This window comes from Botryllus schlosseri, chromosome 2 (assembly GCF_051294905.1).
Source record: "Botryllus schlosseri isolate E-star chromosome 2, Bs_hap1, whole genome shotgun sequence".
Taxonomy (NCBI): Eukaryota; Metazoa; Chordata; class Ascidiacea; order Stolidobranchia; family Styelidae; genus Botryllus; species Botryllus schlosseri.
The window spans coordinates 23,127,411-23,151,783 of record NC_137237.1 but is presented as its reverse complement, the minus strand read 5'-3'; the positions used below and the strand labels follow the sequence as shown (position 1 = coordinate 23,151,783).

The 24,373-nt window shown below is 41.1% G+C and overlaps 1 protein-coding gene across 1 annotated transcript in view; it reads left to right on the top strand.

Annotated features, from left to right (window-relative positions):
* LOC145434224 (uncharacterized) overlaps nucleotides 1-24,373 on the top strand; it is a 239,063-nt gene that overhangs the window by 130,903 nt on the left and 83,787 nt on the right. The window lies entirely within an intron of this gene.

The following is a 24,373-nucleotide window of genomic DNA, read 5'->3' as shown; positions in this document are numbered from 1 at the left end:
TGATTATGAAAAGAACGTAATTCAATATCATATCTATTTGATAAAAAATTAGAGGTAATCTCACCACGTAACATAATATTGCACTGATAAATGACAAATACCTACGACTCAAGATTTAGAACAAAGATTGCAAGTTTCAACATGGCTCGTACACTCCTTCACAAACGAATTCAACTGCTTCAAGATTACACCGCCTTTGACATGAATCAAATCCGACACAGAATACACTGACGGCGCGCTTCTGAGCATGTGTAATGGCAAGCAGTTCAAACTTTCCATCAAGACAGTGTCTTGAGACTGCCATGGCAATGGACAAGATTCGATCTTCTTCAGCAGTCTGGAACCAGTTTTCCTCAACTCCAGGCACCGTAGGAGACTTCTGCTTTTGCCATAGATGCTCGGGTTGATTTTTTCGATATCAAATAACGGTTCACAGTGTAATTCATCGAGTAAAACACTTGCAACTTTACACACCTTGTAGCGCTTAAAATCGAACATATGAAAAACGCGGGCCGGTAGAATTCTTTTCGTACGATTATCGTGGCACGTATGGCAAAAATAAGAATTGAAGAGCTCGCAGCGGTTGAAACCACGACGGCAATCTTGAAGACAAAGTCCGCACCCGAAGCATTTATATTTCTGAGAAGCGAGAGCCTGTTTTCTCGGTAACGTATGATCCGGCAAATTAACGATAGGTGTCAAGTCCAATTCCGTGTCAATTCTCTCGTGTGGATGTAATGTAGGATTAGAAATCAACTTTCCCATGTCAGGAACAGGAAGCAGACTCTGCGGAACGTCGTCAGAAGGAATAAACCACTCTAGTTTACCGTTATCCAAAGCGGCCGACTGTGCATCGCTGAAATCCGAAAACCGGGACGCATTTGATTCGCTCCGAACATTTCCGTCACAGTAGTTTTTGATGGAAAACGGGGCTTGTTGCATCAAAGCTTCACCAGTGCCGTCTGTCATCCCGGGCACTACTTTGTCAACGCATTCCAGTAAATCCGGATTTGACATACCGCAGTTTCTGCCTTGTATGACAGTGATAAGCAGCTCGCTCAGATGAAGCTGGGCGTTTTCGTGAGTATCATCCTCTTCGCTCGATTCTCGATCTTGAATATCACAGGTATCGTAGATTTCTTCGCCGTCGCCGCTAATGTTAGGTTCAGCCAAATTTTCATGTTTTTCCAACTCTACGCTGCAATTGCCATCTGATTCATGTGTATCCAGCAGCTTGGTACAAGCCACAACATCCGGTAACGACGAATCAGCTACTTTGCAGTCTTCATCCGCCGCGCTCGTCGAATGATATTGCGTAGAGACGTGAATACGTTCGTCAGTAACCTGTAATGACGTCGAAAAGCTGTATTTCAGTGTGAAGAACGGTACTTCCGCCAAAGTCCTTGATGACTTTAGATGTACCGCTTTCAGGCACGTTAACAAACCACTGCCACAAATTTCGCTTGTCATGAAAGCATCTGTCGTGTAGTTCTGACTTATCGGATCAGAACCTTCAAGAAGGTTGATGATTGCATTCAAGGGGATCTCGTTGATGAGAATAGTAACCCCCTCGATTATCGCGTCTCCGCTGCACAAACACAGGCTTTGTTGAATATCTTGTATGGCTGACCTTTGATTACCGGCGTCTCCGCTGGATTCAAGACACCACTGTAAAACGGTCAAAAATCCAGGATATCTGATATCTCGCTTTCTTCCATATCCCGAGAGCAGGCCGTGAGTAAAAATGCTGTCCAGTATATCGATAACTTCAATTACTCCTGTGTGATTCCAGTTGTGATGTTTAATGCAGTCAGTGTAGCTGACAAGACGCTGTACAGTATATCTAAGTCGGCCCAGCAAGACGAACTTGCTACTGTTGAAATCCGGCTTATTGCAGAATAGTGGATTGCTGGATTTTGTGTCTTTATGCATGCCTATGAGGGAGCTACATCGCAGATTATAATATCCAGCAATAAGTATGGATTTAAATATATCTGATTGATAGAATCAAGTGGGGTGATTCATGTTAGCGCAGTAATTTATGATAGCCTATAATATTATTATGAATGCATTCCATGACTCTGCATATCAATATCATCAAGACTATAGTTGCAACCTGCAAGTGTGATTGGCAAAGTAGGCATTGCATTCCCATGTACACAGTCCAACTGCTTCGACAATGAGATTTTCGAGTTGAAAGCACTATTATATTTTTCGTCTCCACACAATTTCAGAGTGCCGAAAGAAGGACTACACTATCTCGTCGTTAATCTGGGGTCTGGCAGCTAGCCCGCAACCATATTCAGTAGTATGGAAAAAAAGGCTATGCTTTGTTATAAAAGCTTTTTTGAGGGGATGCCTTCAACAGCTTGTGCTCTGATAGCATAGACAAAAATTTTTCATCTTTTCATCACCAATTGGTTTATTGTAATGAGCTATTGTCGTCATTTCGAATTACTCCGCATTGACATAACTCACAAAATCTGACAAATGAGCCGTTTAACAGCCTTATTGAATTCCATAACATTTAATGTGATGCACATGCAGTTTTCTATCCACTGTAGTGTAAGCGGTTCAGTGATCAGAAATCCTAACCAAACTCATATAGGCCTGGTCGCATTGGTGTGTAAATGACGACAGAATTTGATACCCAGTGATGTCTCATTAGTTCATTACTATCTATATACCGGTATTTGTTTATTAAGAAGTTATCAAATCTGATCAAGAAGGATAGAGTCATTACTAGGGCAAGTTTTTGCAACTGTTTTTACAGCTTCCTAAATAGGCTACTCATAAGTTATGTAGTATGGTGTTTTAAGCTGTTTGGAGGATTCTTTTTGCAACTTTTCTCCATGTTTTTCATTCAACTTTTAGTATACCGGTAACTTTTTCGATTTTTCGTGAAACTTTTTGCAACTTTTTTGATTTTCCATGCAACTATAACTTTATACTGGAAATATTTGGTACTATATGTAAATAGATGGCTTCATTATTTCACTGTCGTTAAAATTTGAGGTCCTTTCTGATTTGACGTACATTCATGCTAGACCGCCGAAAAATAGATTTTCACTGGATCAATTTTTTCGTGCTATTGATTTTGTTGAAGTCGTCAACACTGAGTTTTCCTACAATGCCTTGGATACAGATCGATTCGAGTATCTCATTCTCATACCCTAATAATTTCAAGGAACTTGTCCATAAATGCAACCTTTTAGTGCAACTTTGTGAAAAAATAAATGCAACTTTTTACTGCAACTTTTGTGAAAAATAAATGCAACTTTCCACGGATGTGACTGCAACAAAAACTTGCCCTATAGTCATTAACATTGAGGTGCCAAAACATTCGTTGCAAATGCTTTGTAACTGTGAAATGAAAATGTATAAAATTCAGTTAAGTCGGCGATACTCATGATGGATACCCGTTTTTGTTCGGTATGTCAATCTTGATCTTGCTCGTGCTTCAAAATAAACAACTTGACAACGTACAATATTGACCGTCTACCGCCATATAATATAAGTAAGTCATAGATTACAAGCCAACTGTAAGCTACATATAGTAATGCATTCATCAATAAGAGAACTCCATGTTTCACAAATCCACTGTATCCATTTTAAATAAATAAAGTTAACCAGCTTTTATTTATCATCATCAACACTCACTATTATTATTTTAGATAACTAACCTATACCTACGGAGGTGAGACCACTGTGATTCTGCCAGAAAATGCTTACGTCATATTTCGGAAATCGCGGAGTCATTATTGTCGAAATGATTCACTTGTGCTAAAATCAAATGTTATAACCGGAAAAACAATTTCGCGACAGATTTGGGTGCAAACGAACTGAAACACACGAGTTTTATCAATAAATGGCGCAAACGGTATGATCAATACAATATATAATCGAAACTTGAAGAAGTGCTTCATTTTACAACCACCAGGTAGTACTTATGGCGGTTGCCCGACATATGAGCATGCGACACAATGCAAAACGACAGTTGAGCATGCGACACTACAGCATGGGGACACATAAGCATGGTAACACATGAGCATAGGGACACATGAGCATGGGGACACATGCGCATGGGGACATATGAGCATGGTGAAATATGAGCAAGGGGACACATGGGCATGGGGACAGTTTAGCGTGCGACACTTGAGCATGGTTACACATTCGCATGGGGACTAATGAACATGGTTACATATGGGCATGGTAACACGTGAGCATGGGGGCACATAACGATTAGGACACTTCAGCATGTTAACACTTGCGCATGGTGACATATTAGCATGGTGACATATTAGCATGGTGACAAATGAGCATGCGGATACTTGCGCATGCGACACTTGGGCATCAGACACTTGAGCATGCGACACTTGGGCATGCGACACTTGGGCATGCGACACTTGGGCATGCGACACTTGGGCATGCGACACTTGGGCATGCGACACTTGGGCATGCGACACTTGGGCATGCGACACTTGGGCATGCGACACTTGGGCATGCGACACTTGGGCATGCGACACTTGTGCATGCGACACTTGGGCATGCGACACTTGGGCATGCGACAATTGAGCATGCGACACTTGAGCATATGCGACACTTGAGCGTGCCGCATTTTAGCATGTGCCACATTTTAGCATGCGTCACTTGAGCATGTGACACTTGAGCAAGTTAGCTTGTGTTAGTGATGGAATTTGTTGTCACGTGGTGCAAAAAACCACGCTGTTATAAGCACCACAACATGCTTTTATTAATAAATAAAATAACTCGATTTCACGGCTAGCTTCGTCTGCGGTTAGTGAAACATGACATCAGTGGAAATTGCAGTCTGTATATTTCAATCCTGCACATCACAAGACTGTGCAGTGTGCATGTGCATACCCATGCAGAATGAAGTTTGTTGTCGATGCGGGGACGCCACGATACTGGATATAGCGTTTGTTCTGAAAGTAGATTCTAAACCAGTGATTTCTAACCCGGCTAACCTTCTTGCGGCTCTGATAGACCCCTGAATATGCCACTAAAATATTATAAACAGTTGCTGATGTTTGCCAAAGGCCTCTTCTGAAAACGGAGAAAGAGAATTTTTGCAGAATAGCGTCGAAACCATGGATTTATACCCGTCAGAAAATGATATATTCTGAGTTCTGATGGTCATAGACCTTTACAGATTGTCTCTGTGAAGAGTAACTTTCGACACAATTTTACTGGCATCAAAGTATCGGCTGATAGTCAAGTATAAATTGCAATATTACCAATATTACTCAGCGTACAATCCCAATCAAACTTGTGCATTAACTGCTGGAATGTATGAAGAGGTATTACATAACGTTATATATAGTATACTGTAGTGATGATATGCATTTTTAGTATATTTCAATGTATAGCACTCGCCAGTCTTTATCTAGCAATGCTAAAACAACCGATATAGCATCTATAGAAGTCTATATGTGCATCGTACATGCCTTTGAATTAGCTGGACGGTGAGATCCAGAGGTAGGCTATAGCTATACCATTAAATTTTCTTTATAAGTATAGGCTTCGCGAGTGTTTTCATGCGGCTCCATATAGGTACTCCGAAGTTTGCAACACTGCTCCGACATCCAAATAGGTTGCTGGGAACCACTGTTCTAAACGCATTTCACATCTGCGAAAGCTTTAGTAAGTAGGCCTGATGGCTTAAAGTCTCCAATCCTCAATAACTGTTACATTATTTGGTATATCTCAACTAACTACTACTATGGGTAAACCGCCGCGTGACCTGTGATCAAGTTTCGGCTGAACGAAACTTCCCATACATAGCCCAGGCTACTCGCGGCTATACCGTTCAGCAGGTTGTGTGGAAATGTTTTAGAGGACTTTCGCGCCTAACCCTGGCTAAGTAGAGCTAGTATAACATGGTTTAATTCGATCAAGGTTTAAATGTTTTGAATCGAACTAAAAGAGTCTACCTCAACCTCACCGCATGTCATAGAAATACAGACCTACTTCGTCACACTGTTCTCCAGTAGCCCTAAGCCATTACATGGGAAGTATGACCCTCTACAAGTGTACTGTGACCTTTCCTGACAATTTCTGCTTCAATACCTACGATAGTACTATGTCATACCAACATATATTTGACACAGTCTAACACAAAAGAAATGTGCAAATGAAAATGCATCACAGTAAAGCCGTTTCTATCAATTTGTGCAAATGAAAATGCATCACAGTAAAGCCGTTTCTCTCAATTTTTGCTGAAAAGACCAAAATATCATCACTGACAACGAAACATCTGCTAATCTCTAATCACAATATCTTATCCAGCGGTTCATATTTCAATTCAAACACATAGGCTGATGTTGAAGGCTACTCCCTGAACAAATTCCATTCGCGTCATACTTTGATTTTTGTATGACTGAATAAGTCGTTCAAGTCTGAGATTAAGCTCACGATATCGCTTTTCGGTAGGTGGTGCAGGCATGCCAGCGATCCGTTGTTGAAGCAGAAGGTATTGCATCATCTCCTCCTGCTTCAAAGCTTGCAAAAATCTCCAAATCGAGGGATGGTCACAGTCGAAATGTCTTTGGATGCCGCTGTGCCATCCCTCCAACCTGTTGTTGGTTCTTGGAATGCCGGATTCAGTTCTATCCTTTACATTCCACATTGATATCTCAAATTTGGATTTACTTCTATCAGCAGTTCCGACGTTTTGTCGGCCAATATAGCAATCTTCAAAGTATTGATAAAGATGACTCAACCCTTCTGGTAGTTCTGCTTCTTGTATCTTTAAATTCAGTTCGTCGTATCCAGCGACCACTTCGTCAAGAGGTAAAAATGCTAGAGCACAAAGCATTTTAACGTATTTGCGGACGTCGTTGTTGCAGGTATACTGTTCACTGATGCCGAACCTCTGAACACTCCGCCAGATGGACTGGCATAAATGAAAGTAGCAATCACTAACTTTGATCCCAGGGAACTCGCCTTCCAGTGCATTCTTGGAAGCTATTTCAAAATCGATCACGGCGTGCTGCGGTTGAAGACCGTTCTGATTGGCTTTCAATATTTTGAACAATCTTCTATATGTCTCTGACCTCTTGTTGGGAAGAAGAGCGTAAACACAAGGAACAACATAGTCATCAAGTACAGCATGAATCGTGAAGAACTGATAGAACTGGGAAGGCGCAACTTTGAATGTACCATCAAGCATCCATGTGGAGGATTGTTGCAGTGTGTTAAGCATGTACCGTGATGCAAATACGATAGCTCTATGAGGACTGCATTGCTCCTCTGCAGTCAAGTCGAAGTCGTCATGCAGAAGAAATGCCACTTCATCCGAGCCATGTGACACCGTTTTATATCTCTCCGGGATAACAAAATCATTCGACGAGGGCGCCGGTTCAAATCCACCTTTTCGATGCCTGTGTCTCTGAATCATCCTTGAGAGACTCTTCCTCTGTGGTGTCTTGGAGGCGGCTTCCTCGGAAACTCCCGCTAGCATTTGACCAAGTATGCGCCTTGGAGCATCATTAGCAACAGATGCAGCCACCTTTATTTCATCTTTCAGCAATAGTGCCTCTATTCTAGCAGGATCTGGAACGTGACAATGCTGTTGTAATACGTTTACCGCCTGACGACAAGTTATGTAGTCTCTTGAAGTCGCTATGCTGCCTTTACAGCCTCTAAAATCACATCGCCAGTTGGTAGAATTGATATTTTGATTGCTTCGGCGGTAAGAATATCCATGGTACGCAAGTTTTGGTTTTCCTTTTGTAGAAGTAAAAACCCGGTATTCCGACATGTTGCTGCTCCAACTATGAATAGCGCCAACCGAACGCTAATCAAAGCAAATTTTACTACAACTATACAACTCCAAGATACGAGAGATCATTTGGTATTCGGGTAGGATTTCGAGCGTTGTTCGGTTTCGAGTCTTTACTCGATAGATTAGACAGCTTGATGATTGCTTGCAGACGTCTGCGGTTTTGTTAATTGCTCGCGATCTTGCAATCCGCGGGTCTGGGTATGATGTTGGTTGCCTAATATTGCCTTCAATTACGTCAACACATTATATTAGAATTATACGCTGGATGTATAGACGAAATAACACCGCTCAATAACATGACTATTTGACATACTGTAGTAGCCAAAGCAAATATTTTCAATAATGAGACACCAGACTTCATCCTGAAGTTTTAAGGCATAAGCACAAGCTATTTATTGGATTACTGATGATGGGTATTGGTACCGCGTTGTTGATATTTCCGCCATACAAAGGGACGGACGGTTTTATCAACTGTATTGCGATGATCTAACATTGCGTACATTCATAAAGCGCCAGGTCATCTACCATCGTGTATTGCATTTGTCCGCATCGCCGAAGATTCGGTTCTTGTTAGGATTGGAGGATCGCTATTGTAGACAACAGCTTGTGTGTGGTTTTTCAGTAACAGTCATCGTCCATTCGTTTGTACATAATCGCTGCGTTTTATATTAAGTGATCAAACAGAGCGTTGAGAGGAATTAACCGATTTTGCGAATCCATCGGATACCTTTCTGGTGAAAAATGTCCGCCGATTTGGGAATAGCCTACGCAGCCAACGATGAAGCCATACGGCGCTAGAACATGATTTCCATCTTATAACGGTGCTATATATTACAGTTGAAATTCTGAATGCAGGCACCAAACATGCTCACAGCGCAATTTCCGCAATATATTCAGGGCCAAACCGTAAAAAAGGGAATGAGTAAGGCCTTGAGTCTGCCCACGGCTTGACTCGGAAAACGCTTGCTCAAACGCCGTATTTCGAGATCGACTGGCATTTCGGCGTTTGGCATTTTCACACCACGAGACCCACGTTTCGGGCAACACGCGACTCCTTGTAGGTACTGACGGCGATAAAACCTTGAAATAAAATAACCGCCACATGTTGACCAAAATGTTCAACATTGATATGACCACTGTCCAGGCGCCGAAAAGACCAGCGCTCGCAGCTTGAACCTCACGTATAAATTGAGACCCACAAAATAAAATAATAAGTCCCGTGTCGAATTGCGAATTTGGAATTGCTTTCGTCTCACGAAAGGATATATCCTTTTAGTTCATCTGGTGTAAACGATTCTAATATATGTGGAGCAATGACAACCTTTATCGCTTTACCCCGATCTTTGGAGCTTTTCAGACAAATCCATATAGTCACAGACCATGCACCCACCCACTCAATCAATTTGCCACTTTCCTCGCGCGGCAATCAAATTGGTTACGCGCTAATATATGGTCACATGCCCAACTGTCGCATGCCCAAATGTCGCATGCCCAACTGTCGCATGCTCAAGTGTCGCATGCCCAAGTGTAGCAAGACCACATGCCCAAGTGTCGCATGCTCCAGTGTCGCATGCCCAAGTGTCGCATGCCCAAGTGTAGCATGACCACATGCCCAAGTGTCGCATGCCCAAGTGTCGCATGCCCAAGTGTCGCATGCCCAAGTGTCGCATGCCCAAGTGTTGCATGCCCAAGTGTCGCATGCCCAAGTGTCGCCAAGTTTCGCATGCTCAAGTGTCGCATGCTCAAGAGTCGCTTGCTATTGTGTCGCATGCTCAAATGTCCCATGCCCAAATGTCGCATGCTCAAGTGTCGAATGCTCAAGAGTCGCTTGCTATTGTGTCGCATGCTCAAATGTCCCATGCCCAAATGTCGCATGCCCAAGTGTCGCATGCTCAACTGTCGCATGCTCAAGTGTCGCATGCTCAACTGTCCCATGCTCAAGGGTCGCATGCTCAAGTGTCGCAGGCTCAAGTGTCTGCATATCCACGTGTCGCATGCTCAAGTGTCTGCATGTAGACGTGTCGCATGCTGAAGTGTCGCATGCGTACATGACCCCATGCTCATGTGCACCTTTGCTCTTATGCCCCCATGCCCATGTGTCCATATGCGCATGTGTGCCCATGCTCTTGTGTACCCATGCTCATGTGTCGTCAAGGCTCATGTATCGCATGCTCATGTGTCACCATGCTCAAGTGGCACTTATTAAATTGTCACCATGTTGATGTGTCCCGATGCTCACGTGTATCCATGCTCGTGTGTCCCTATACTTATGTGTCCCCATGCTAATATGTCCTCATGTTAATATGTCCCTGTGCTGATATGTCTACATGCCCACGAGTCGCCATGACCAAAAGTCGCCATGCTCAAGTGTCGCATGCTCAAGTGTCGCATGCTATTGTGTCGCATGCTAATATGTCCACGGACCCTTATGGCATCTAAATTTTCAGCCGTTACGTAATCTACGCAGGCGGACCTATTTCGATTCTCGCCTGTAGCCGAAGCATCAGAGGTTAATTTGTGTTCCTTCCACCAAGTTTGACTATTTCTTACGGCGTCAAGACGCCCGAAGAAACACTCCACAAAAGATTATATGTGATATCGAGCAGAAAAACAAAAACAAATAATAACGTTTAACGAAGACAGCCTATCCCACACTGTTACATCGGCCAATTGGCTTTAGTCGTTGTTTGATTAAAATACCATAATAGGTAAATGCAACATCTTCTTGCCTGTTAACTACATCGCATTGCAAACTATGTGTCTTGAGCACATCAGAATATAAATAATTACGATTATTGCGATCAACGTCACGTTCGTGTTTGGTATAGGTCGACTGTAATGCCGCAATTTATAAGTTATTCAATAAACAATAAAAACAAAAAAATGAAATAGCTTACTTTTAAAAGATCAAAACGCATGGTTTTTCGTCAAATACGACTTTTCGTCCAATTCGATTTTCGGTCAGTTTCAATCGACAATTAGGACACCTAAAATATAACGGCGTGCCCTCTGCTTTGATTATGTTATATATCTAGATAAGTATTACATCATAGTATTATCGATAATATCAAAAAGTTGAGAAATTGTGTACTTTTTGAGGATCAAAATGCATGATTTTGCGTCAAATACGACTTTTCGTCAAATTCGATTTTCGGTCAGTCTCAATCGATAATTAGGACACCAAAAATATAACGGCGTGCTTTCTGCTTTGGATATGTTATATATCTAGATAAGTATTACATCATAGTATTATCGATAATATCAAAAAGTTGAGAAATTGTGTACTTTTTGAGGATCAAAATGCATGACTTTGCGTCAAATACGACTTTTCGTCAAATTCGATTTTCGGTCATTTTCAATCGACAATTAGGACACCTAAAATATAACGGCGTGCCCTCTGCTTCGGATATGTTATATATCTGGATAAGTATTACATCATGGCATTAACGATAATATCAAAAAGTTGAGAAATTGCGTACTTTTTGAGGATCAAAATGCATGATTTTGTGTCAAATACGACTTTTCGTCAAATTCGATTTTCGGTCAGTCTCAATCGATAATTAGGACACCAAAAATACAACGGCGTGCCCTCTGCTTTGGATATGTTATATATTTGGATAAGTATTACATCATGATATTAATGATAATATCAAAAAGTTGAGAAATTGCGTACTTTTTGAGGATCAAAATGCACGATTTTGCGCCAAATACGACTTTTCGTTCAATTCGATTTTTGGTCATTTTCAATCGACAATTAGGACACCTAAAATATAACGGCGTGCCCTCTGCTTCGGATATGTTATATATCTGGATAAGTATTACATCATGGCATTAACGATAATATAAAAAAGTTGAGAAATTGCGTACTTTTTGAGGATCAAAATGTACGATTTTGCGTCAAATACGACTTCTCGTCCAATTCGATTTTCGGTCAGTTTCAATCGACAATTAGGACACCTAAAATGTAACGGCGTGCCCTCTGTTTCGGATATGTTATTTATTGGGATAAGTATTACATCATAGTATTAACGATAATATCAAAAAGTTGAGAAATTGTGTACTTTTTGAGGATCAAAATGCATGATTTTGTGTCAAATACGACTTTTCGTCAAATTCGATTTTCGTTCAGTCTCAATCGATAATTAGGACACCAAAAATATAACGGCGTGCCCTCTGCTTTGGATATGTTATATATTTGGATAAGAATTACATCATGATATTAATGATGATATCAAAAAGTTGAGAAATTGCGTACTTTTTGAGGATCAAAATGCACGATTTTGCGCCAAATACGACTTTTCGTTCAATTCGACTTTTGGTCATTTTCAATCGACAATTAGGACACCTAAAATATAGCGGCGTGCCCTCTGCTTCGGATATGTCATATATCTGGATAGGTATTACATCATGATATTAACGATAATATCGAAAAATTGAGAAATTGCGTACTTTTTGAGGATCAAAACGCATGATTTTGCGTTAAATACGACTTTTCGTCCAATTCGATTCTCGGTCAGTTTCAATCGACAATTAGGACACCAAAAATGTAACGGCGTGCCCTCTGCTTCGGATATGTTATACATTTGGATAAGTATTACATCATGGTATTAACGATAATATCTGTTATAACATCATGATATAACAATTTCTGTTTTACAATGCTATGTCCTGTCCTGCTTTGTCATCTTCGTCCCTGATTTTTGTCAGCAACTCCCCTCGAATCAATGAGTTTCAAACGGATTAATATGCAAATTGAAAATGTAATTTCGAAACGTGTATTTTGTAAAGAATACTCGATGTAGATATAGGATTGTAGAAATGGACGTATTTAGAGGAAAAACGAAATATTCGAATTCATGCGGCATATCATTCCAATTAATCCAATGAAAACCCAAAGTCTTTTGATATTGAATTGTAGTCCTGATTTTTTAGTGCCATTGCGAAAAATATCATTCCTTCAAAATGCAGCACTTCGTTTACATATTCTCGGAAATTTCGTTTTTTGTCTTTAAAACTATGAAACAAAGCGTTCCCAAACACCTCAGGATTCGGATAAACGACTAAACTGTCTTTTGAGCTGTATAGGGACGAATCCCCGCTCATGTGCTTGAAATATTTAACGGTTCTAGTTCTAAGGCGAAATTTCGATTTAATGAATTCCAACAAATTTTCCAGATGCGTTTCCGAAGTTTCGCTCTCGGCATATTTCAGAGTCGAATTGAATTTTTTCAGGGATTTTTGTTGTCCTTTCACGAACAGAGAATGTCGATACCATTCTGCTTTCGCATTTCCATTTCTCATTGACGAGGTGGTAAGTTTTTTTAAATTGTTTAACATAGAATTCAACTGCATGACAGACGTTCCTGTCCATGTCATATTGTTGAGATTGTTTCCATACCGTGGAACATACGGCACATCTTTCTTTTTCTCCACAATTGTGCATGTGCCAAAATTAGGCGGTATGCGGCGACGAGGAATTTGCTTCGATCTTGCGTCCTTGATCGTCTCACCAGTTTTTACGTACATCAGGATTGTAGCATTTTGTTGCGTGTCAATTATTAGCCGATCAGTATTTACCACACGTAATGCGTCGTCGTCGAATACTGTGCAGAATCCATCATGATTTCCGGTATATGCGAGATAGTGGCCCGATGCACACGACGTACCATGATGGATTACTTTCCCTTTTAGTATATAATGGGATTTCAATCCATCTACTTCGAGATCCATTGAATCGGGTATCTGGACTGAGATGATGTTTTTACCCTCTGGAGTTCCGCGACTGACATTTATCACCAGCATGTTGGGAAGGGTTCCGAATACGACATGTTCGTCTACATCAGCGTGGCATTGTAGGCATTTGCTGTTAGTATTAACACATTGACGAGGAAAATTTGTGATCAGGTCAGAAATATCACTGTCCTCTTCAAATGTATGTAAAACAACGGATAGCCGATGTTCTATGAACTTCGAGGGAAAATTGCAACGCTTGCAATTGACTTTGCGAATCAATCGAAATTTGGAAGTAACCCCCATCTGCTCCATCGCATCGCTCAAGTCTGTATCGAGAATTCTGGTGATGAACTCTCCGTCATCTTGCCGCGTGCCACAATCCCATCCAAACTTTGAACATATATCTGATACCAATTTTTCAATGTCAGATACGATGCAATGTCTGCGGCTATCTAAAGTCAATTGCATAATTAATTGCATGAAATCAGAGGTTATGGATGCGTACTCGGCATAGTTCATTGCTGTACCGATATGGCCTTTCAGACATAATGCCAAGCATTGGGTGGTAGCATTGAACCAACAAGAATTTCCAATATTAGGCATACCTTTGGTGCAGGTGTTAGCGCAAAACGTATTGACAGCGATGTGTCTAATATCGCGGTGAACAGAATGTGACTGACTAACGACTTGAAAACATATCCATTTTCGGTACATGATCAAAAATTTGATTACATCGGTACCTTCAGAAGGTTGATCGAGTCCGAAACAAACCCGATCCGCGACAACGCAAACGCAAACGCCGCAGCTCTCAAGATCTGGCTGCTTAATCGGAGATTGTCGTGAAAAAGAAACGACCTCGCACTTGGTTAATTTTTGCAGCTCGGGCATTAAATGTTCATTAATAGCCCTGTTAAGACCTTCGTTCATGTGGTCAATGGAGTCGTATAATGTGATAGAATTGTCATGTGAATCAAATACAATTAGATAGAAATGCCTTTCCCAAACTAATGGATAAAGTCGCGTCATGAAAGCACGGGACTTAACACCTGAAGCAGCATTCACTGTAGATAAGCTGCAGCTACGATTTGGAGATCTGAATCCTTTTCCCTGAAGTATCTCTCTGGTGTTGTCTGGGTCAATGCATTCAAAAGCCTTCGACTCATTTTGCTGCGTGGCCAAGGACGCCGACCTTTTAATGTAGCAGTATACAACATCCGACGTCAGCCAGCCAAGAGGGTGGGATTTCTCAATTTCGTGAAAACTTACGATCGATTCACACATTGAAAGCGGTATGAGAGATTTCAAATCGAGCCACAGAAGAAATGAATCACGTAAATATTGCACAGCAGTGTCAAACATTTGCTCGATTCGATCAAAGTTATACATCTTTTTCCAGATTGCCGTTACCAAACCATCACATTTTTGGAAGTCCAAAGTAGACCAAGGGTACGGCACTTTTGTTATTTGTGGCAAATCCTATGTAAATGGTACCAAATTGCGTTCCGAAGAGATCGGAGGGGATGATGGAGCTTGATCCGTCAGATCTATCGTTTCGGGGCAATTCAAGGCAACAGCTTTTGTTGTACGCTGATTGGCGTATTTGATTGTGGTCTTGATGATGTTAATCCGATCGCTCGAATAGCATCCTTTACCGCGTGACTTTTTTCGTTTAAACTTTGACTGTACTGTTTTCGAAGTCTTTGATACGGACTGATCACTTAATTTGTATAATAATGTTGCCAAATATCCATTTCGATAAAGTGCGTCGAAGAATTTTTTTTCTTGAATCAAAATTGAACGTTTATATTTGACAACGAAACTATCCAAACGGTTTGCTCTTTCTTTCCCCAGTATAACATTTTTTAGCCAATCAAAGCTTTGCTCGACGCATCCCTGAGTTCTATTGTCAATTGTGATATTGCGGTACCTGGACTTGGCTATCCGTCGGTAATTGTTCGAAAATCCGTTGTACATTTCGGTTTGCTTAGCCGTTGAGAAATTGTTACAATGCCGGCTTAGATCTCCAATCATTAATTCAGAAGTCGTTGTCGCCATCGTTGTATACATTCAACTGGCGTGACGATCCGGCAAGTTCTGATGAATGAGCTATGTAGTACTGCGATTCTCGGAATGCTTCCGTCATAGTCCCATACCTGTGACGAAATGGTGATCGGAGCTCATGATACTCATCTTGCTTTTTAGATTCAATCAAAATAGTCTCGCTAGAGTCTGAGTGTGCGAAGTCTCTCGGGAACGAATCTATTCCGTCTACATTGCTTCCATCTTCTTTCATTATATGGTCGAAATGATCATCAACAAAAGTTGACGTATACCTGTAAAATATGAATATATATTCGAAGATACCATCACTGAATGACACATCATTTACGCACCATATATGTAGGAATATGGGGGCACACATATGTGAAGGCTTGTGTTCGTGGAAAGGACGCATATTGTTTATTTTTTTGTCCTTGATGTTTTTGCGGCATATACACCGACTCATGATACACATACACACGATCTGCGCATATGTATACTAGGGATGGTGTGAACCTCTGAAAGGTTCGGGTTCGTGTGAACGCGAACCTTTTTGAAAGGTTCTGTGTGAACGCGAACGTGAACCTCGTGACGTCACGTGACGTCATATTGCTAAGTCCAACCCTACATTTCAGTGAAGTGGTAGCCTATAATGTGCACGATACCTAGCGACGACATGCCACAATGCTGCCGTACATATTAACGTTTTAAACGTCGCCAAATGTATCAACTGGTGCAATCAAATGATATAATAATCCCATAAAATCTATACCTTCCGTGGCTTTGCCAACATTTTCGACGAGGACTTACAAGGGAATATAAGCTTACGCCTTAACGGTTTAGGCCAGACCGGACAATGTATTTGGCGACTGGGTATTGCTATGTTGATATTGAGCAGAGGGTAAAACGGGTTTCTATACTTGCTACCGACATTACCCCATTAACAAGTTACACAGCTGTAGCCAACACCCCAATCGCGTGGATTTGGTTTTTATGATACGATAAACATATGAAGTCAAGATTAACCCCGTACACCTGCTAGATTTTTTACATCAGACAAAGATATCAATTTCATTGATTGGTTGAATAAGCATCATTCGCTGACTGCATGTATTTCGCTCTTGTGTTGTGTGATTGCGGGCCAAGCTCACAGCAGAGAGTCACTAAATATTCACAAACGAAAAGCCGGATATTTCGAGCAAACGTTTGTAACAAAAAAGCAAGTAATTTCTTTTCAGATTGTCAAGGTGCATGCTCGTTTAGTGTTGATTTTTTATTCTGACATCGCCATAGATAGAGTGGCCCGCAGTTTCAATACAATAAATTTCAACCTAAGATGTTATAGTGAAGTGAAAGTTGTAATATATGGAAAAGGTTCACAGTGCAGAACCTACCAAGGTTCGTTTGTGAACGTGAACCTCAAAATTTCCGAGGTTCACACACAGAACGCGAACGTGAACCTCACGTTCACACCATCCCTAATGTATACCATGAGTGCATGAATGTGTGAACTTAAACTTTTGCAGAAACGGTTCTGTGTGATCAGAGTGAACTTACGATGCCACGCGGTATCACATCACTAAGGTGGGTACGGGTAGAAGGATTTAGGTTTGTGATTGATCCTGTGAGGGATCCAACACGATGCAAGAGTAGACAATACTATAGTTTCTAGAAATCTTCACATTTCTGAATTTTGTTTCTTTTCGCAAGGACTAACTTTTAAATTAGCAACGTTCGCATATGCCGAACACGGATGTGAACTTGAGGCTCGCATCATTACTATATATATTTATATAGTCCGTCTATACAAGGAAAGTTATGACTATTAGTACCATTTATATACGCAGTTATACGCAGTTGATAAATAGAGTGGATCAGTCATAAACTCTGAACTTGATTGATATTGAAATCTTACTTGCACTTTGTAACGATGATGAAACTTTTTACAATCGAGTCCAATTCTTCAATGGTTTTCGCCCGAAACAGTCTGGAAATCCAACACATGGCATGTGTTTTGAGGCGCTTTTTATAATGTTTGACGATCATGACTTTTGCAGCTTTCATGGCATGTGCCAAGCAATTCTGAATAAATGGCAGTTTAAGGTCATTCGCATTTGGCATTCCAGATACTACGCGATAGCAGCGGACGTAATATTGCAGTCTTGTTTCGTTGCAAAACGATCTTAAAATTGCATTCCACAGTGCAGGCGATCCATCGATAATAATCCTTAGCGGAGCTGATTGAGCTCCGGTCAGGCGAAATCGTTCAGATAGAAAAAAATTCAGGAACTGTGAAATAGATATAGAGTCGTGACTTTTTGTAATGCAGGAAGCGATAGGAAGAGAAACTTCTCCTTTGATAGGATTCCGCACTAACAACGTATAAATTTGGAAGTCTTCGCCTCTTTTCAGGCTCCCACTGGCGTCGCAATAAATCATGTCTATCTTACATAAGGTATTAAACGCTTTGATCCCGAAAATTGTAAATATAATGATTTGCGGGGGAGATGTTTGAATGGATTTAATAAATCTTGTGGAATCCGCCTCTTCATCCTTCATTTTCTCCAAGTTGACGTACCATTCGCGTTTGACATCAATTAAAGTCTGTTCGCACTTGAGTTTTCGAAGTACGTTGGAACTTGGCACGTCTGTATGGGAGCCGAGGATCCTCTGCTCAGCGGTCAGAGTATCGTACAACTCGTTGTGGAGCGATGCCGGCTTTCGGTGGTCCAGTTTACTTCTGATCATTTTCCGCTCGCTTCCGCGAACTGGACGTGATCGTACGCATTCTCCTGTGTGACAACGAGTTCCGTCGATAATAATTCTCCCTTCAACATCTGGACAATTTTGACGCTGCATAAAGGTTACACGATACGTAACGTAACATGTTTTGTGCGAGCAATACAGATTTGCATTACCGACTTCATAAGAGTCACTCCCTCTTTCGTTGACGACATGTCGCAAATAATGATTGAGAAAGGCCGGAACGCATTCGTCGTACAAAGATTTTATAGGGTCCAGAATAACATTCCTGTACTCGTCCTTATCGAATCTGTTATTATCGACACCGACGATGTATTTCCATTTACTTCCCTCAATATTAAAGTGACCTTCGATTTCAATTGTTTTAGATGTAATAAGGTCGAGTTTACTGCTGGTCATTAATGAGCCAAGTCCGGTTTCCCCTTCGTTATCCGACAGTTCATCAGAGAATGATTTGTGGATCTGCGCAATGCCATCATTACACGATGGAATCTCTTGTACATCATGAATGCTATCGGTTTGAGTCCCTTTTGTCAATAGCTCCACCGACGAGGTACAGGTACCGGCATCTTGGAGAATCTTTGATTGTATATTTCCATCAACACGGTGGAATATTCCTGATCCTGATTTGGTATGTACGGCTACAGTGGCGTGTTGGCACAGTAATGGTACTTTTTCCCACTTTCCCTTTACAAATTTACGCAGAGCAGTGCCTTTGAAAATACAGATATCATGAAACCACGACTCACCCGTGTCACATTGAACTAGCTCCTCCCCGCGCCACTCTTTGCGACACACACAGTACCTCTGACCAGCAAAATTTGTCAACTCATTAACTTGTTTGGAGTTGTGTTTTTCAACAATACAGCGGACATCGACGTCATCACTGGTTGCCACATCATCTGTTTCGAAACGAGACATTCCTTTGAGAGCATTCTTTATCTCCACATCTTGAAGTTTACAGAAACTACGCAGAAGTGTTTTCCGCTGCGTCGTGCTTTTCCCTTTACAATAACTGCAGCTATCCAGAAAATCATTTTGGAGTTTATCAGTTCTTAGTGATTCTACTCCATTACGATGCAGAAAATTAGCTATAGTCCTCACTAGATATTTCTTTTTGGTACTTAGCTGCTTGGTAGTTGACTGCTTGGTAGTTGACTGCTTGGTAGTTGACTGCTTGGTAGTTGACTGCTTGGTAGTTGACTGCTTGGTACTTGGCTGATGGGTACTTGACTGCTTGGTAGTTGACTGCTTGGTAGTTGACTGCTTGGTAGTTGACTGCTTGGTAATTGACTGCTTGGTAGTTGACTGCTTGGTACTTGGCTGGTGGGTACTTGACTGATGGGTACTTGAATGCTTGGTACGGGTAGAAGCCCGACCCATGACCCTTGATAGAACAACGCTTGCAACATACAATTCTTAAAACTGCACCGTATTGGTTTTGCCAAGTGACAACACTTCTTCATATAGTTCACAAGTTCAAATGACATGACGAGCTGGTTCATCAACTAACGTAATTGGGGCGCGGGGGCCCTTAATAATCTTCGTGTCTACGCCGCAAAATACCAATTATTGATCGTGAATTCAATTGACAGCCATTATAGTCGTTAGCTACCGAGGTTGACTCAAGAATTCCTACCTTAGTGTTGGATGTTTATCAAGGCTGTCTCATCAGTGTAATCGGTCCTCGTCGGGCCGTGCTACAAGTCGGCAGCTACGGATTAAAATGAACAAATGGCCTTGTGTAAATGACCATAGTAGTTGACAAACACCATGAACACCCCAAGTAAACAAAGACAAACCATATTGAAGATCAACCTATCACCAACGCCAAAAATGCCTAATATCTCGAAGCTTTGCGTTTCATTTCGAGCGTCCTAATTGTCGATCGAAACTGACCGAAAATCGAATTGGACGAAAAGTGGTATTTGACGCAAAATCGTGCATTTTGATCTTAAAAAAGTACGCAATTTCTCAACTTTTTGCTATTGTCAATAATATCATGATTTACTACTTATCCAAATATATAACATATCCGGAGCAGAGGGCACGCCGTTATATTTTAGGTGTTCTAATTGTCGATTGAAACTGACCGAAAATCGAATTGGAAGAAAATTCGTATTTGACGCAAAATCATGCATTTTGATCTTAAAAAAGTACGCAATTTCTCAACTTTTTGATATTACCGTTAATATCATAATGTAATACTTATCCGAATATATAATATATCCGAAGCATATAGCACGCCGTTACATTTAGGGTGTCCTAATCGTTGATTGAAATAGACCGAAAATCGAATTGGACGACAAGTCGTATTTGACGCAAAATCGTGCATTTTGATCCTCAAAAAGTACGCAATTTCTCAACGTTCTGATATTGTCATTAATATCATGATGTAATACTTATCCGCATATATAACATATCCGAAGCAGAGGGCACGCCGATACATTTTGGGTAATCTAATTGTCGATTGAATCTGAACGAAAATCGAATTGGACGAATAGTGGTATTTGACGCAAAATCATGCGTTTTGATCCTCAAAAAGTACGCAATTTCCCAACTTTTTGATATAGCCAACACCCCAATCGCACGGATTGGTTTTTATGATACAGTAAACATATGAAGTCAAGATTGACCCCGTGCGCCTGCTAGATTTTTTTAACATCAGACAACGATATCAATTTCATTGATAGCTTGAGTAAGCATCATTCGCGTACTACCTGTAGTGTATTTCTCTCTTGATGTTGTGTGATTGCGGGTCAAGCTCACAGCAGAGAATCACTAAATATTCACAAACGGAAAGCTGGATATTTCGAGCAAACTTTTGTAACAAAGCAAGTAAAACTTTTGAGATTGTCAAGGTGCATGCTCGTTTAGTGTTGAGTTTTTATGGTGCCATCGCCATGCATAGAGTGGCCGCAGTTAGAATGCAAATAATTTCAACCAAAGATGTTATAATGAAGTGAAAATTGTAATATATGAGAAAGGTTCACGGTGCAGAACCTAGCAAGGTTCTTTGTGAACGTGAACCTCTAAATTTCTGAGGTTCACACACAGAACGTGAACGTGAACCTCATGTTCACACCATCCCTACTAAAGTTACGATATAATAATATCGTTGGGTTATATTTTTCAACTGAACAAGTCACACACAATGCGATGTCATGAACAGATAGGAGGATGTAGAACGCATCAGTAGCGATCCTTTACTCTAACATCCACCTCGGCCTAGAGTGCCCGATGTTACAGTTCTTTTTCGATGTTGATCTCTTTGAAGCCGCGGCCCTTTCTACTAGTTCTTTTCCATTCATTGTGAGTGCTTTCTTTCGTCGGGTCTTTTTCTGGGCTTTTTTGTCGCCGTAAGAACGGCAACGGCAGGGGAATAGGAGCCCAGATAAACCTCCGAAGGGGAATCGAACGCGGTTCGCCTGCGTGCTGGGCGCTTATCGTAACCACTACACTATCCAAAGGATCGTTACTGATGCGTGTCGTTCGACATCCTCCTATCTGTTCATGACATCGCATTGTGTGTGACTTGTTCAGTTGAAAAATATAACCCAACGATATTATTATATCATAACTTTAGTAGGGATGGTGTGAACATGAGGTTCACGTTCACGTTCTGTGTGTGAACCTCAGAAATTTAGAGGTTCACGTTCACAAAGAACCTTGGTAGGTTCCAGAGATGAGCATGGATTAGGATTAGGTTTTGAAAAAACAGGATTTGTGAAATTTTGTCGGATTTGGATTGGATTTGGATTAGATATTTTTTTCTGAACGGATTAGGATTTGGATTGGATTTACCTATTTTCTGGGAGATTGAAATGTCGTGTGGCGAATGGCGACAAACTTTATTCAGATCAGTTATTATTGTACTTATGGTTACTAAGTTATCTTGAATCAAGTGAATCGTTGGTTGTGAAAGAAACTTTTCGAATCCCTCCATTGCATAAATTAGTATTTTCTTTTAATTTCCAGTTGGAATCGGATTAGGATTGGACATGGACTTGAATATGAAAAAGTTATGGATTAGGATTAGGATTTGGATTTGAAGGTTCGGATTTGGATTGGATTAGGACATGAAAATTTCCAATCCGCTCATCTCTGGTAGGTTCTGCACCGTGAACCTTTTTCATATATTACAATTTTCACTTCATTATAACATCTTTGGTTGAAATTATTTGCATTCTAACTGCGGCCACTCTATGCATGGCGATGGCACCATAAAAACTCAAGACTAAACGGGCATGCACCTTGACAATCTCAAAAGTTTTACTTGCTTTGTTACAAAAGTTTGCTCGAAATATCCAGCTTTCCGTTTGTGAATATTTAGTGATTCTCTGCTGTGAGCTTGACCCGCAATCACACAACATCAAGAGAGAAATACACTACAGGTAGTACGCGAATGATGCTTACTCAAGCTATCAATGAAATTGATATCGTTGTCTGATGTTAAAAAAATCTAGCAGGCGCACGGGGTCAATCTTGACTTCATATGTTTACTGTATCATAAAAACCAATCCGTGCGATTGGGGTGTTGGCTACAGCTGTATAACTTTTTAACCCGTTTTATACTCTGCTCTATATCAACGTAGCAATACTCATACTCAGACATTTGGCAACGTTTGAAACGCCAACTTCAGCATTGATATAGGCTATCACTTCACTGAAATGTAGGGTTGGAATTAGCAATATGACGTCACGTGACGTCATGAGGTTCACGTTCGCGTTCACACAGAACCTTTGGAAAAGGTTCGCGTTCACACGAACCTGAACGTTTCAGAGGTTCACACCATTCCTAGTTAATATACTCCTCAACCATTGGCGCAGACTCGAATTGTATCATATCAATATGTGTGAATAGGTAATGTATTACATCTCATCAATTAGTTTCTCTATGCTCTATTTTGACTGGTGGTAACTATAAACTAAGACTATGCAATTACTTACGTAGTTCAACAGTTCTGCGTGTGTGTGAGCGATACAGCGCCTTCTTGCGTGTATATATAACTATATATTCGTTTATTGGTTCAGTATCAGAATGACCACTCAATCTGTATTTCGGACAGCTAGCAAAATGTAATGACGTAACCATGCCTCATACTTCAAAAAGGCAACTTGACTTGACTCGAGGCACTTCCAAAAATCGAGTGACTTGACTTGACTCGATTCACCTTCGAAAATCGATTGACTCAAGTCAAAATGTGTAATGACTCGTGACTCGAAGGTAGTGACTTGATCCCAAACACTGCTGGATACTGGATCTTCATCACGCATTCACGCGATGGTGTTGATCGCGGCTCCAATTAATTACATCGCCGCGATCATGGCTATCGGCGAATCATTTGTCATTTGCGTGTAGTCATATCCTTGATGAGGTCTATCCTTTGTTGTAAGTCCAATGTAAGCTCAGCTACGTATCTCGATATACCGGCGACGGTTGTTGTTGTTTGTAATATTCATGGTGATTGTCGACTACTATGGTCATTTAGCCTGCATCTGGCCAATTTTCATCATTTTTATTTCGTAGTTGCCGACTTGTAGCACGACCAACTTCCAGGCTTTTCCAAGACACCGCTTACACTTCGGTGGGAATTCTGGAGTCGACCTCGGTCGGACTCGAACCCCCGACCCATTGGTGTTGCAGCTGTGGATTATACCAGTACGCTACCTCATCACCACCCCCGGCGGTTAGGAACGTGCTACTGCCAAGAATCAAACCCGGGCCTTGAACCGTCATTGGCGTTGGAACGCCAACTCGCCCACAGTAGCATTAAAGATGGTGATAACTAAATAAACGGTAATTGGGTCGTGATGTTGAGGTCTGGCCGAATGTATTGACGTTTTTCTAGTCACCCGCACCATCATAACCTCGTGCCGAGCAATGACACGCTGTAATTAGATTCATTAGTTTTATCAATATTCCAGCCAAATCTCGCACTCAGGGTAGCCTTCTCGTTATTTTTCTGTAGTTGAACCCTGACGCTGGTGTTGTAACGGTTCAGTGCCCACTATACTACCTCCCCAGGT